At 52.1% G+C, this 15,985-nt stretch overlaps 1 protein-coding gene across 2 annotated transcripts in view; it reads left to right on the top strand.

Moving 5' to 3' along the window:
• PTPRF (protein tyrosine phosphatase receptor type F) overlaps positions 1 to 15,985 on the top strand; it is a 628,470-nt gene that overhangs the window by 17,963 nt on the left and 594,522 nt on the right. The window contains exon 1 of one of the 2 annotated variants that reach the window (XM_050961085.1): positions 11,487 to 11,542. The exons of the other annotated variant lie outside the window; for it this stretch is intronic. The gene's annotated coding sequence lies outside the window, so the exon portion shown is untranslated. Of the gene's footprint in view, positions 1 to 11,486; positions 11,543 to 15,985 lie in introns of those variants that run through there. 2 annotated transcript variants of the gene reach the window in all.

Raw genomic sequence — 15,985 nt, 5'->3', positions numbered from 1 at the left:
TTATTAGCACATTCCCGCTCTTTGTGCCAGGGTCAGTAATAAAAAGGTTAAAATCCCAAAACCGATCCTTGAGGGACACCACTAGTGACCTCCTTCCAGCCTGACAGTTCACCCTTCAATACGACCCGCTGGAGTCTCCCCTTTAACCAGTTCCTTATCCACCTTACAACTTTCATATTCATCCCCATCTTTTCCAATTTAACTAACAGTTCCCCATGTGGAACCGTGTCAAACGCCTTACTGAAATCGAGGTAAATTAGATCTACCGCATTTCCTTTATCTAAGTAATCTGTCACCTTCTCAAAGAAGGAGATCAGATTGGTTTGGCACGATCTGCCTTTAGTAAATCCATGTTGCAATTCGTCCCAATTACCATTGACCTCTATGTCCTTAACTACTTCCTCCCTTAAAATTTTTTCCAAGACCTTACATACTACAGACATCAAGCTAACAGGCCTATAATTACCCGGATCACTTTTGTTCCCTTTCTTAAAAATAGGAACTACGTTAGCAATTCTCCAGTCGTACGGCACAACCCCCGAGTTTATCGATTGCTTAAAAATTCTCGCTAACGGGCTCGCAATTTCACGCGCCAGTTCCTTTAATATCCTCGGACGGAGATTGTCCGGGCCCTCCGATTTTGTCCCATTAAGCTGTTCAAGTTTGGCCTCTACCTCAGTTGCGGTAATATCCACCTCCATATCCACATTCCCGTTTATCATCCCTCCATCAACGCTAAACTCCTCACTAGTCTTATTAAAAACTGAGGCAAAGTATTTATTTAGATATTGGGCCATGCCTAGGTTATCCTTAACCTCCATTCCATCCTCAGTGTATAGCGGCCCCACTTCTTCTTTCTTTGTTTTCTTCTTATTTATGTGGCTGTAGAACCTTTTACTATTGGTTTTGATTCCCTTTGCAAGGTCCTGTTCAATGCGGCTTTTAGCCTTCCTCACTTTATCCCTACATGTTCTGACCTCACCAAGGTAGCTTCCCTTGCTAATCCTGCCTTTCTTCCACTCCCTGTAAGCTTTCTGCTTTTTCCTAATCCCCGCTCTGAGTTGCTTACTCATCCAGTTTGGCCTACAACTCCTGCCCATGGTTTTTTTCCCCTTTCTTGGGATGCAGGCTTCCGACAATTTCCGCAGCTGCGACTTAAAGTAATTCCAGGCCTCCTCCGCATTTAAATCCACAAGTTCCTCCGTCCAATCCACTTCCCTAACTAATTTCCTTAACTCTTTAAAATTAGCCCTCGAGAAGTCGAAAACCCTAATCCCAGATCTACATTCGTTTATCCTTCCATCTAGTTTGAACTGAATCAGTTCATGATCACTCGAACCAAGGTTGTCCGCAACCACCATTTCTTCTACGAGGTCCTCACTGCTCACCAAAACCAAATCTAAAATGGCATCCCCTCTCGTAGGTACTTCAACTACTTGATGAAGAAATCCATCCGCTATCACATCCAGAAAAATCTGACCCCTATTATTCTTGCAAGCACTCGTCCTCCAGTCTATATCCAGGAAGTTGAAGTCTCCCATAATCTTAACATTGATTAGAATACTATAGCTGTCCCTGTATTTTGTTAATGATATGAGATCCAACAGTGTTTTCACCTTATGTTTTCAAATATACTTTGGTTCACGTTTAAGATACAGTACTACTAATCAGCCTTGCAAAACTCAGTTCACCCACTAGCCTGCAATAAATAACTTTGTCTTTATTTTTTGGTTTTTTTTGGACAGGGCAGTATCATTTAGATTTTTCATCATGACTTCAGTAAGGTCGGGTGAATAGATTCTGCACTGGGGCTGGTAAATTTTCATGATTTTGCAGGACTGTGTTGATATTTTTATTTTTTTTGGGCCTTTCTATGACCTACTTTACAACAGTCATATGGTATTTGGAATCTTACAGACTAGTTTTTGTTTTTGAGAGAGCTTTGCAGTTTGTCTTTAAAGTGTAGCTAAATCAGTTTTTCTAATTAACTAGCTAGAGAACGTTTTAGCAGTTTCCTCTATTTAGTCAAGTTTACGCAGTATAGTTTGATTTAACTGAAATTAAACGGCAAGAAGAAAACAAGTGGACTAGCAAGCTTATTCTAGAGTGATGCGATTAACTACCTGACTTATTTTTCCCTATCACTCTCTCTCTCATATGTTCTGGGTTTGTTTAATCTTTATTGTTTTGAATTCCAAATCTTACTACTTCCTTAAAATATTTTCCTCAGATTTATTCCAATAATGTACTGTTCAAGGAGAAAAATGACCCTTTATGGAGTAGGACAGATATTACACATAAAATGTTAGGAAAATGGTGGATTTTGAAACCCCAATATGGAAATTGGTTTAATAACACGGGTGAGTATAATGTGGTTGCAGAAAAGGAGATTTTTTTAGTTAGATGTTGATGCAGGTACTTTAGGGTTATGGATTCTAAGCTTGATGTATAGATTGGTTAACTGGGCAGTGAACATTTAATTTTGTGATGAAGAAAATCTTGAGGGGGTAATGCAAATAGAAATATAGTTTCAGTGATGCAAAAGTAAGTTTTATCTCTAGGATGCGTGTGTGTTAAATGACATTGATCAGCATAGTCAAGGAGGTCTCAAAATTTTAAACTGCAATTACCTGGATTTCTTCCATTTAATAAAAAGGAAGGGCCAAATCATAACTTGTTTTAATGATTAAGGGAAATCATTTTGTGGGAAAACCCATAAGCAGGAAAAATGTACTCCTTAAAACTTGTGGAGTTAGTCGCTTCTTCAGAAACCATGCTGCAGTTCTCAGCTGCTCTGCCCTTGTTCCACAAAGGGTAGTAGGTGCTGAAAGTGAGATAATGATCTAAACCAGAGGTTCTCAAACTGAGGGGCGTGCCTCCTGGGTGTGTGTGTGTGGAATGTATTGGGGGTGGGGTGGGAGGGCATGAAATGTTTTAGGAACTTACTGCGCATATTGTACCCACAGCAATGAATAGCAAAGCTGATTGCTCCATACATATCACATCCTCAGATGGCACTGTATGTTTGACTCTAGATGGTGTTGTGCATTTTGACAGATTTCTGTTAAACTTGCAGAGCATTATACAAAGTCGTTGCCATCTGTACTTTAATCCTTTTGCTACGATACGGTGTGTACATTTAATTGTAAGCATACCACCATCGCAGTTTTCCTTGGCTCTGTTTGAATCAATGCTTTATTGTTTTTAACATTTTGTGAGAGTTGCATTTTGTTTTTTGTATCGGTTTATGTACTTGTATGGCAGGGGAGGGGCCTAAACTACTACAGATACAAAGAAAGGAGGTGTGATCAAATACGTTAGAGAACCACTCAGGGATGGCTTTGGCAAGTGCGGGGCCTGATTCCTGGGGGGGTGGGGCTCCCAGTCTTCCGCAGCACTTCGGATTGCCGGTCGGGGCTGCGGGGCTTGCCGCGCTCCGGTTGGGGCTGCGGGGCTTGCCACCCTCTAGCTGGCAGGACTTCAACTGGGTTCTTCTTCGAGTGATTGCTCATATCCATTCCAGGTAGGTGTGTGCGCGCCGCGTGCACGTTCGTCGGAGAAACTTTTTACCCTAGCAACCCAGGCGGGACGGCTGGGCGCCCCCCTGGAGTGGCGCCTCTATGGCGCCCAATATGTATCCCAGGCGACCCGGCCACCCTTCAGTTCCTTCTTACCGCCCGTGTCGGTCGTTGGAACTGTGGAGCGCGGCTTCGCTGACCTCCACACTCCCTAGCAGCTCATTTCGCTATCGTTGTATATAGTAGTTATAGTTTATTGTTGTACATATATAATATAGTTATTAGTCAGTTAGTTATCTAGTGTTATTAGTGTAGTTATTAGTTGTAGTTTGAGGGGATCGGGGACCCCCCCCCCTTCCCCGCACCGGGAGCCGGAGCTCATGCCCGGCTCATCGGGCTTCAAGCAGTGCTCAGCTTGTCACAAGCCCATGCCAGTTGGAGACCCCCATGACTCCTGCTTGAAGTGCCTCGGGGAGTCACACTTATCGGCCAAGTGCTCAATCTGCAAGTCCTTCAAGCCGAGAACCAAGAAGGAGCGTGACATTAGATTAAGACAGCTCCTTATGGAAGTGGCCCTGACACCTCCGCCCTCGGCACCGAGCACAAGTCAGCCGGTAAGCAAGGGCACCGCCACGGCACCGAGTGCTGCCACCAAGAAGCCGGCACCGAAACCGACTCCGAGCCACTCCCTCTCCCCGAGGCCGAAGGCGGCGAAAGCGCAGATCATCCCACCACCAACTGCCTCGCAGTCAGAGCCTGCGCCAAAGACGGATCGCCCGGCACCGATACCTGCCGCGGCACCGTCTAAGCCGGTACCATTGACTCCGACCCCACGAGGGCCGTGGAGTCCGGCACCTGGCGGCTCCCCGGTGCACACCGTGCTAGAGCCTGCTTCGCCTTCTACCCCGGAGACGTTTGTCACAGCGAGGGATCTGATCGCGATCACCGAGGCACCGTTGCCCTTACCCCCGGCACCGCCGGTGCGGGTCCTACACTCCATGGGCAAACTGACCCTGACCAGACCAGCTTCGGTCAGCATAGCAGACCGGCACCGTTCCAGATCGCGGTCCCGCTGACGCTCTGCATTGAGGCGTCGCTCATGCTCCCGACGTCGATCTCGGTCCCGGCACCGGTCAGACTCCCGGCACCGATCACCTCGGCACCGGTCAGGCTCCCGGCACCGATCACCTCGGTACCACTCACGCTCCCGGCACCGGTCAGGCTCCCGGCACCGGTCGACGTCCCGAGCGTCAACCCGGTACTCCTGGTACCGCTCCAGCTCACGGCACCGTGGTGGGCGCCGCGCCTCCAGGAGCAGATCAAGACAGAGGCACTCGGGATCCCGGTCGACTTCCCGGCACCGAGCCGGTCGCAGGTCCCGGTCTCGCTCTCAACACCGTCACCAATACCGACACCTGTCACCACTACCCAGAGGTGTAAGGTCTGTCGGTACCTCGGCACCGACTTTCGCCGCTCCACCTTGGCCATCTAGAGGCACGTCGGCATCCTCCCAGGCGGGTAGCTACTACGAACGGGACCAGGATCCTGAAGTACCGCTGGGAGTGTTCCAGGACCCCCACCCGCAGGACGCGGGTGCCCAACAGTGGGGTTTTTGGACAACCTCGGCATATCATCAGACCCAGGGTGCCCCCGTGCCCCAGACACGTTCTACCGCCTCAGAACATCGGGTGCCAGAGGCCACTGTTTCCCGCCCCCCCCGTGGTTGAGTCGGACAAACAGCCGCCACCAGACTCCCCGGGTCAACTCGAGCAGGAACCAGGCCAGGAACAGGAGACTGCACAGGATGCCGTCATCCCCGGAGTATCCTCCTCCTCCTCCTGGCCAGATGAGGCAGTGGCTGGGTCTTCAGCGTCAGGACCCCCACCGACAGACCTCAGGGCCGACCAGGACCTCCTCTGTAGAGTGGCCCTTAATATCAACCTACCTGTGGAGGAGGTCCCAGAGGTTGAGGACCCGGTAGTGAGCATCCTCTCGGCCGATGCACCTACCCGGGTAGCCCTCCCATTCATAAAGGCTATCCAGTCTACTGCCGATAACCTGTGGCAGTCACCAGCCTCCATCCCGCCGACAGCTAAGGGAGTGGAAAGGAAGTACATGGTACCCTCTCGGGGGTACGAGTACCTATATGTCCACTCTCCTCCTTCCTCCCTAATTGTCCAGTCTGTCAACGACAGGGAACGGCACGGCCAACAGGCTCCGGCCCCTAAGGCCAAGGAAGCTAGGCGAATGGACCTCATGGGGCGCAGGGTGTATTCGGCTGGGGCCTTGCAACTCCGTGTGGCCAGCCAGCAGGCCCTACTGGGATGTTATAACTATAATATATGGGCGGAGGTGGGTAAGTTCTCCGAACTTCTACCCCAGGACTCACGCCCGGAATTTAATGCATTCCTGGAGGAGGGTAAGAAGGTGGCCAGGACCTCCCTCCAGGCCTCCCTCGACGCGGCTGACTCAGCAGCCAGAACCCTGGCCTCCGGAATAACCATGAGGCGCATCTCATGGCTTCAAGCCTCCACACTACCTCCGGAACTCCAATATACAGTCCAGGGCTTACCCTTTGACGGGAAAGGGTTGTTCTCGGACAAGACGGACTCCAAATTACAAAACCTGAAGGACAATCGAGTCGTCATACGCTCGCTGGGGATGCATACACCTTCCACCCAGCGTAGACCCTTCAGGCCCCAAGCATGACGCCCATACTTCCCACCCCGTCAGAGGCAGAACCTCAATAGACGGCGTGGCCTGGGGGGCCGCAGACGCCAATCCGGCTCCCAGGGAGGCCAAAGCCAAGGGCCCTCCAAGGCACCACCGGGCTCCAAGTCCGGCTTTTCAAGGTGCGCCTGGGGACGGCATACCAGACGCAAGACAGGATCCTTCCCCTACCTTCTCCAACCGCCTCTCCCACTTCCTCCCGGCGTGGTCCCGGTTAACTTCAGACCGTTGGGTGCTACGCACAGTGAAGCACGGATACCATCTGCAATTTGCTTCCTCACCCCCTTCCCGCCCCCCTTCCCGGTCCCTTTTCAGGGACCCCTCTCACGAGCAAACCCTCCTGCAGGAGGTTCGTTTCCTCCTCGCGGCGGGAGCTATAGAGGAGGTACCTCTAGGCGAGAGAGGCAAGGGGTTCTACTCCCGATATTTTCTGATCCCCAAGTCCAAGGGAGGTCTCAGACCCATCCTAGACCTGCGGGGCCTCAACAAATGGATGCTCAAGTTGAAGTTCCGCATGATCTCCCTGGGAACCATTATCCCATCCCTGGATCCTGGAGACTGGTATGCCGCCCTTGACATGAAGGACGCGTACTTCCATATTGCCATCTTTCCACCGCACAGGAAGTACCTTCGCTTCACGGTCAGACATCAGCGCTTCCAGTTCGCAGTCCTACCCTTCGGCCTCTCCACGGCCCCGAGGGTGTTTACCAAGTGCATGGCCGTTGTGGCCGCCCACCTCCATCGGCGGAAAATCCACGTCTTTCCGTACCTCGACGACTGGCTCCTGAAAGGGACCTCCCAGTCACAGGTGCGGCGACATGTCGAGGCCGTTACGGACCTCTTCTCCCAGCTAGGCCTGCTTCTCAATGCCGGGAAATCCAGCCTGGTCCCCACACAGAGGTTGGACTTCATAGGCGCGACCCTGGACTCTACTCAAGCCAGGGCTTACTTACCTCAACCCCGCTTCCAGATGATAGTCGTGATCATACGGAGCTTGCAGGCCTCCCCAATCACCTCGGCTCGCACCTGCCTCACACTACTAGGGCATATGGCCGCATGCACTTACGTGACGAAGTATGCCAGGCTCCGGATGAGGCCCTTCCAAACGTGGCTTCATTCCGTATTCCGCCCGGGCAGGGACCACCTGAATGTATTGGTGACGGTCCCCCCTGACCCTCTCCGCTCCCTCGACTGGTGGCTGACCCCATCCCTAGTATGCGCAGGGATGCCGTTCCATCCACAGCAACCGTCGATGACTCTAACAACCGATGCATCATCCCTGGGGTGGGGGGCCCACCTAGGACACCTGCGCACCCAGGGCCTCTGGTCGTCCCAAGAGCTGTCACTCCACATAAATGTCCGGGAGTTCAGGGCAGTCCGCCTCGCCTGCCAGGCGTTTCAACGACACCTGCACGGCCGTTGTGTTTCCGTACTCACGGACAACACAACGGCCATGTATTATATCAACAAACAGGGGGGAACCCGTTCGTCTCCCCTATGTCAGGAAGCCATTCGACTCTGGGACTTCTGCATAGCCCAGTCGATAGATCTGGTGGCATCCTTCCTCCCAGGGGTCAAGAACACACTGGCGGACAGACTCAGCTGATCCTTCCTATGCCACGAATGGTCGATCAGACCGGATGTCATCCATTCCATCTTCCAGAGGTGGGGATTTCCCCGCATAGACCTCTTCGCGACCAAGTCCAACAGGAAGTGCCAGGAGTTTTGCTCCTTTCAGGGTCTCTCTCCCAGGTCGATCATGGACGCATTTCTCCTGCCATGGACCCGCCACCTACTGTATGCCTTCCCTCCATTCCCTCTGGTGCACAAAGTCCTGTTGAAACTACGCAGGGACAAAGCGCATCTAATCCTGATCGCACCTGCGTGGCCCAGACAGCACTGGTTCACCGCCTTACTGGACCTATCTGTGGACCCTCCAATTCCCCTTCCTCTCCACCCAGACCTGATTACGCAGGATCATGGCAGGCTCTGTCACCCGGACCTATGAGCCCTGCACCTCACGGCATGGCTCCTGCGTGGCTGAACATGGCGGAGCTCAGCTGCTCCGCACCGGTCCAGCATATCCTCCTTAACAGCAGGAAGCCTTCCACTCGCTCAACATACAGGGCCAAGTGGAAGCGCTTCTCTTGCTGGTGCGCTACTCAGGGGGTGAACCCTACGCAGACCCCGATTCCCACGGTCCTAGACTACCTCTGGTACCTTAAGCAGCAGGGCCTGGCGACATCCTCCTTAAAGGTACACTTAGCGGCCATATCCGCCTTTCGACCAGGAGAGGGTGGCCGCTCCGTATTCTCCCACCCCTTAGTCGCCAGATTTGTTAAAGGCCTGGAGCGTCCCTACCCCCCCCCCCCCCCCGTATGCCGCCCTGCTCCTACCTGGGACCTTAACTTGGTCCTGAACAGGCTCACGTTCCCGCCATTCGAGCCACTGGCGACTTGCTCGCTCACGTACCTGTCATGGAAGACGGCCTTCTTGGTGGCCATTACATCGGCCAGACGGGTCTCCGAGCTGAGAGCTCTCACAGTGGACCCACCCTACACCGTCTTCCATAAGGACAAAGTGCACCTGCGACCCCACTCGGCGTTCCTCCCTAAGGTTGTTTCTGCCTTCCATACCAACCAGGACATCTTCCTCCCGGTCTTCTTGTCGAAGCCACACTCTTCTCGGAGAGAGCAGCAGCTACACTCCTTAGATGTACGCAGAGCGCTCTCTTTCTACATTGAGCGAACAAAGCCATTCCGGAAGTCCCCTCAGCTGTTTGTGGCGATCGCAGAACGGATGAGGGGTCAACCAATCTCCTCTCAGAGGATTTCCTCCAGGGTGACTGCATGCATTCGCGCATGCTACGACCTAGCTCGTGTCCCCTCTAGCCACCTCATGGCACATTCCACGAGAGCTCAGGTGGCGTCGGCAGCCTTCCTGGCGCACGTGCCTATCCAGGAGATATGCCGTGCAGCGACCTGGTCATCGGTCCACACATTCACCGCACACTATGCGCTAGTCAGACAATCAAGAGATGATGTGGCCTTTGGCGTAGCAGTTTTAAATACCGCCACATCTCACTCCGACCCCACCGCCTAGGTAAGGCTTGGGAATCACCTACCTGGAATGGATATGAGCAATCACTCGAAGAAGAAAAGACGGTTACTCACCTTTGTAACTGTTGTTCTTCGAGATGTGTTGCTCATATCCATTCCAAACCCACCCTCCTTCCCCACTGTCGGAGTAGCCGGCAAGAAGGAACTGAAGGGTGGCCGGGTCGGCTGGGATATATATTGGGCGCCATAGAGGTGCCACTCCAGGGGGTGCCCAGCCGACCCGCCTGGGCTGCTAGGGTAAAAATTTCTCCGAACGTGCACGCGGCGCGCACACACCTACCTGGAATGGATATGAGCAACACATCTCGAAGAACAACAGTTACAAAGGTGAGTAACCGTCTTTTTCTAGGGGAGCAGGTTACAAAGTGACTGTTCCTGGCTCTAGGCAGACACATTCCTTTTCCAAATCCATGGAGTTAGAACTGCACAGTGTTTTCTCTAAGGCAGTAGTTCTCACCAGGGTGTCTGTGGCCCTCTGGGGGTCCATGAGCCCTTTCAAGGGGTCCGTGGGGCCCTGCAGCTGAAGCCCTGATCTCCGATACCCCCTGCGGGGCTGAAGCTGGGAGGTGCTGGGCTCAGGCCCGATTCCTGGGGCGGCACTGGGCTGGAGTCCCGATCCCTGGCGCCCCCCGCGGGGCTGGAGTCCCGATCCCTGGCTCCTCCCTCTGGGCTGAAGTTGGAAGGTGCTGGGCTGAAGCTCTGATCCCTGGAGAGGCGCGGGGCTGGCGCCCCGATTCTTGGTGCCCCCCGTGGGGCTGAAGCCGAGAGGTGCGGGGGCTGAATCCTGGAGCCCGAGCACTGGTGCTCCCTGTGGGGCAGAAGCCCTGAGCCCATTGGCAGAGTTACCCCCTGCACGCACACAGCCCCTAGCTAGCCGTCTCCCTGCACCCTGAACTACCCCCCTGCACGCACACTGCCCCTAGCTATCCCCTCTCTGCACTCTGAGGTACCTCCCTGCCCTCTCATAGCCCCTCATACCCCCCTCCCTGCACCCTGAGCTACCCCCTACCTGCACACAGCCCCTAGCCACCCCCAGCCTGCATCCTAAGCTATGTCCCTGCCCACACACAGCCCCTAGCTACCCTCTCCCTGCATGCTGAGCTGCCCCTGCCCCCTAACAGCCCCTAGCTATCCCTTTCCTGCCTCTGCTCACCTCAAATAAAAGTCAAACAATGCCTATGCCCAAGGCCCCTGCCCTGGGTGCCCCCTCCCTCCCCACTGAGCCCTTGAGTTTTCATAGTATGTCTACAAGATTTGCTGCAGTCCCTTAACTAGTTACAAAGATTACTCCTAAAAGAGGATTCTTGCCTGATCATGTAGTTCATTTCTGTACAAAACATCATTTGACTAAGCACATTCACAGCATGATGCAAGCTGTGGATAGATTCTTCAAATGCCTGCAAACTGTGCATTGCAGCCACGGGTATAAGCAATATCTTTCTCTGCTATCATTATGCTTTTAAACTGTTCAAAAAGGTTGCATTTATTTACAGTTGCTCTCTGGGTAATTTTTAGGATATTATCAGTGTGGAATAGTTTGCAAATAACCAAGTGGTAGGTCAGTCAAATAGTAATTTGTGACTCATTTTTGAAGTAACAAAAATACCTTTATTTCATTTAATACATTTTCATGCTAAATCAAAATAACTCAGTTAAAAAAATTCTTCTGATCTACTGTAGACCACCACTTTGAGGTACGCAGAGGCATACTAAGTGTGGGGCTCTCGTAGGCGGTCCATTAGCCACTGGAAGGTTGCTGAGGTGCCACAAAGGCCGAAGGGTATCTGAGTGAATTGGTAGAACCTGCATGGTGGCGAAGGCTATTTTTTCTTTTGACCCTGGGTCCAGTGAGATCTGCCAGTAACCCATGATGAGATCAAGGGTTGTTATGTACTGGGCCTCTCCGAGTCGATAGAGCAGATCATCAATCCAGGGCATTGGGTATGCATCAAATTTGGATATTGCAGAAGTGAAGAGTCCTGTCCAACTTTGGGACCAGCACCATGGGGCAGCATCACTGGCTCTGTGACCTATCGATACCCCCTAGGTCCCCCATTGCCTGGACCCCCTTCTCTAATGCCTCCCGCATTTGTTGCAGGAGAGGTCGTGTCGCCTTGCAGATTATCTCTCAGAGGTTTGTCAGGATGATGTGCCGGACTGGGATGGCTTGCCCTGGTAAGTCTGTGAAGGTCCTGGGAAAGGCCTCCAACAGGCTTCTGGTCTGTCTCTGCTGCTCCTCAGCGAGGGTATGTCTGAGCAGGAGCTGTTCGAATCCATGGTCGGAGCCTGTCTACACTAGCGCTTTAAAGCGCTCAGACTTGCTGTGCTCAGGGGGATGATTTTTCACCCCCCTGAGCCAGCAAGTTAAGGTGCTATAAAATGTAAGTGTAGACAAGCCCTTAGATCTTTATAGGGATCACCTGGCCCTTTCCAGCTGGGTCTGAAAATGGAAGAGGACTGCCTGGGCCCTGAAAGGAGCAGACCATATTGTTATGCTTGTGTTTTATGACGTGGGGGACTGATCTATCTTTGTTTGGCATTGAAATACTGATCAGGGAAAGTTTTTTAATTGACTGTAAGCAAGAACTTTGTGTACTATTACCCTGGGAGGAATTACCCTATTCACATGTTCCCAAAAGCCTGCCCCAAAGTATTACCCAGCTAGTAATATTTTTAGCAGTCTTAGGGTATGTCTACAATACGAAATTAGGTCGATTTTATAGAAGTCAAATTTTAGAAATCTATTTTATACAGTCGACTGCATATGTCCACACTAAGCGCATTAAGTTGGCGGAGTGTGTCCTCACTACCGTGGCTAGCATTGACTTATGGAGCAGTGCACTGTGGGTAGCTATCCCACCGTTCCCGCTGCACATTGGAATTCTGGGTAAAGCTCCCAGTGCCTGATGGGGCAAAAATATTGTTGCGAGTGGTTTTGGGTACGTCGTCAGTTGCCCCTCCCTCCGTGAAAGCAACGGCAGACAATCATTTCGCGCCTTTTTTCCGCACAGATGCCATACTGTGGCAAGCGTGCAGCTCACTCAGCTCAGCTCACAGACACAGCCGCTGTTGTGTCCTGGGTGCTGCTGGCAGCAGTCGAACAGTAGGACTGCAAACCATCGTCCTCCATCGTGTCCGCTGCAACTCTGCTCTCCTGGTGCAATGAATCCACCTCACAGGTCCTCTTGTTGTTCAGTATAAATATTTATTCTCATGGCATATGTTGTCATCCACCGATTCTGCTGCAACTCTGCTTTCCTGCTCTCTTTCCGACACCATAGCACGGCAAGCATGGAGCTCGCTCACTGCTGCTGTTGTGAGCATTGTAAACACCTTGCACATTATCCTGCAGTATGTGCAGAACCAGAACTCACAAAAGTAGGTGAGGAGATGACAACAGCGCGATCATGATAGTGATGAGGACATGGACACAGACTTTTCTCAAAGCACGGGCCCTCGCAATTTGGACGTCATGATGGTAATGGGGCAGGTTCATGCCATGGAACACTGATTCTGGGCCTGGGAAACAAGCACAGACTGGTGGGACTGCATGGTGTTGCAGGTCTGGGATGATTCCTGGTGGCTGCAAAACTTTCACATACATAAGGGCACTTTCATGGAACTTTGTGACTTGGTTTCCCCTGCCCTGAAGCTCAAGAATACCAGGATGAGAGCAGCCCTCACAGCTGAGAAGCGAGTGGTGATAGCCCTCTGGAAGCTTGCAACTCCAGACAGCTACCGGTCAGTCGGGAATCAATTTGGAGTGGGTAAATCTACTGTGGGGGCTGCTGTGATCCAAGTAGCCACATGGGGCCACAACCGTGGTACCCCTAGCCCACCCAGCAATATCGTCAATCTATCCAGCTATACACTCAGCCCAGAAGAAAAGTCTGTCCTATCTCGGGGACTGTCTTTCTGCCCTGCTACCCCCACCAACGTGATACAGTTCTGCTGCGATCTGGAACCCTACTTTCGCCGTCTCCGACTCAAAGAATATTTTCAGGACAACACTGAACAGTGCACTGATACACAGGTACCCTCCCACCAACAGCACAAGAAGAACTACTCTACATGGACTCCTTCTGAGGATTGAAATGACAGTCTGGACCTATACATTGAATGCTTCCGCCGACATGCACAGGCAGAAATTGTGGAAAAACAACATCGCTTGCCTCAGAACCTAAGTCGTGCAGAACAAAATGCTATCCACAGCCTCAGAAACCACCCTGACATTATCATCAAAGAGGCGGATAAAGGAGGCGCTGTCGTCATCATGAACAGGTCTGACTACCAAAAGGAGGCAGCCAGACAACTCTCCAATACCAAATTCTACAGGCCACTTCCCTCAGATCCCACTGAGGAATACACTAAGAAACTGCACCATCTACTCAGGACACTCCCTACACTAACACCGGAACAAATCAACATACCCGTAGAGCCCCTACCAGGGTTATTCTATCTACTACCCAAGATCCACAAACCCGGAAATCCTGGACGCCCCATCATCTCGGGCATTGGCACTCTCACTGAAGGACTGTCTGGATATGTGGACTCTCTGCTCAGACCTTATGCCACCAGCACTCCCAGCTATCTCCGTGACACTACTGATTTCCTGAGGAAACTACAATGCATTGGTGACCTTCCAGAAAACACCATCCTAGCCACCATGGATGTAGAGGCTCTCTACACAAATATCCCACACACAGATGGAATACAAGCTTTCAGGAACAGTATCCCTGATGATGCCACAGCACAACTGGCTGCTGAGCTCTGTGCCTTTATCCTCACACACAACTATTTCAAATTTGATGACAATATATATCTCCAGATCAGTGGCACCGCTATAGGCACCCGCATGGCCCCACAATATGCCAACATTTTTATGGCCAACCTGGAACAACGCTTCCTCAGCTCTCGTCCACTCACGCCCCTTCTCAGCCTACGCTACATTGACGACATCTTCATCATCTGGACTGATGGGAAGGAGACTCTGGAAAAATTCCATCACAATTTCGGTCCCACTTCCTGCCCCAACAGCTGAATCCCACCGCTTCCACCAGTTGTCACGGAGTCACCGGGCGATGCTCTGGAACTGCACCCCACCAAGCCAGGCAGGACTTTGGGGAGCCTCCTCTCCCTTGGAGCAGACTTGTTCAGGGCAAGAAGCTCACACGTCTTCACCTCCTGGGTCTCTCCTTGGAGCATTCAGCATCCTCTGCCCCTCCGTGCGCTTCCCACAGCGAGCCTGCCTCAGTGGGGTCCTGGGGAATCCACCAGGTCCTGCACCCTCACTTTGCAGTCAGACGTGACTCAGCCAGCCAGTAAAACAGAGGTTTATTCAATGACAGGAACAAGGTCTAAAACAGAGGTTGTAGATACAGCGAACCGGACCCCTCAGTTGGGTCCATTCTGGGGGGCAGTGAACCAGACCCTCCACAGATGTGACGAATTGGGAAAGTTCTTAATGTTTTCTCTGAATACTGTGTTGGTGCCTCAGTGTACCCTAGGCAGTTCTTAAGTATCGGGCAGAGCAAAGGGCCAGTGCACCTAAATGCCTGACACTCTGTCTCTTAGCAACTGATGGCCTGGGCCCCTCCTCTGCAAAGGTGCCAGCTGAAGGTGTTGGAGACAAAGGGATCAGGTGACCTCCTGGCCCGGGAAAGGGGCTGAGGAGAGAGGAGGGGCTGGGAGGGGTTGTTAGTCTGGAGCTGATGGGGTTGAGGAGTGAAGTGCAGACGTGGGGGGTCTGGTTCACTGCCCCCCAGAATGGACCCGGCTGAGGGGTCCGGTTCACTGTATCTACAAGCTCTGTTTTAGACCCTGTTCCTGTAATTGAATGAACCTCTGTTTTACTGGCTGGCTGAGTCACGTCTGACTGCAAAGTGAGGGTGCAGGACCCGGTGGCTTCCTCCCTGCTGTGTAATCACTTCCCAGCAGCATGTCTGGACCAGGCAAACCTGTTTGGCAGCTGACCTGCCCTGCCTGGGTGAACAGCTTCCACCCCACCATCAACCTCAGCCTGGACCCATCTACACGGGAGGTCCACTTCCTAGACACCATGGTGCAAATAAGTGATGGTCACATTAACACCACCCTATACCGAAAACCTACCGACCACTATGCCTATCTTCATGCCTCCAGCTTCCATCCCAGGCACATCACACGATCCATTGTCTACAGCCAAGCACTGAGGTACAACCGCATCTACTCTAACCCCTCAGACAGAGACCAACACCTACAAAATATCCACCAAGCATTCTCAAAACTACAATACCCACAGGAGGAAATAAGGAAACAGAGCCAGACATGTACCCAGAAGCCTCCTACTGCAAGACAAACCCAAGAAAGAAACCAACAGGACTCCACTGGCCATCACATACAGTCCCCAGCTAAAACCCCTCCAACGCATCATCAGGGATCTACAACCCATCCTGGACAATGATCCCACACTTTCACAGGCCTTGGGTGGCAGGCCAGTCCTCGCCCACAGACAACCTGCCAACCTGAAACATATTCTCATCAGTAACTGCACACCGCACCATAGTAACTCTAGCTCAGGAACCAATCCATACAACAAACCTCGATGCCAACTCTGCCCACATATCTACACCAGCGACA

Source organism: Gopherus flavomarginatus, chromosome 7, assembly GCF_025201925.1.
Source record: "Gopherus flavomarginatus isolate rGopFla2 chromosome 7, rGopFla2.mat.asm, whole genome shotgun sequence".
NCBI lineage: Eukaryota > Metazoa > Chordata > Testudines > Testudinidae > Gopherus > Gopherus flavomarginatus.
This window is presented reverse-complemented; position numbering and strand designations above follow the sequence as displayed.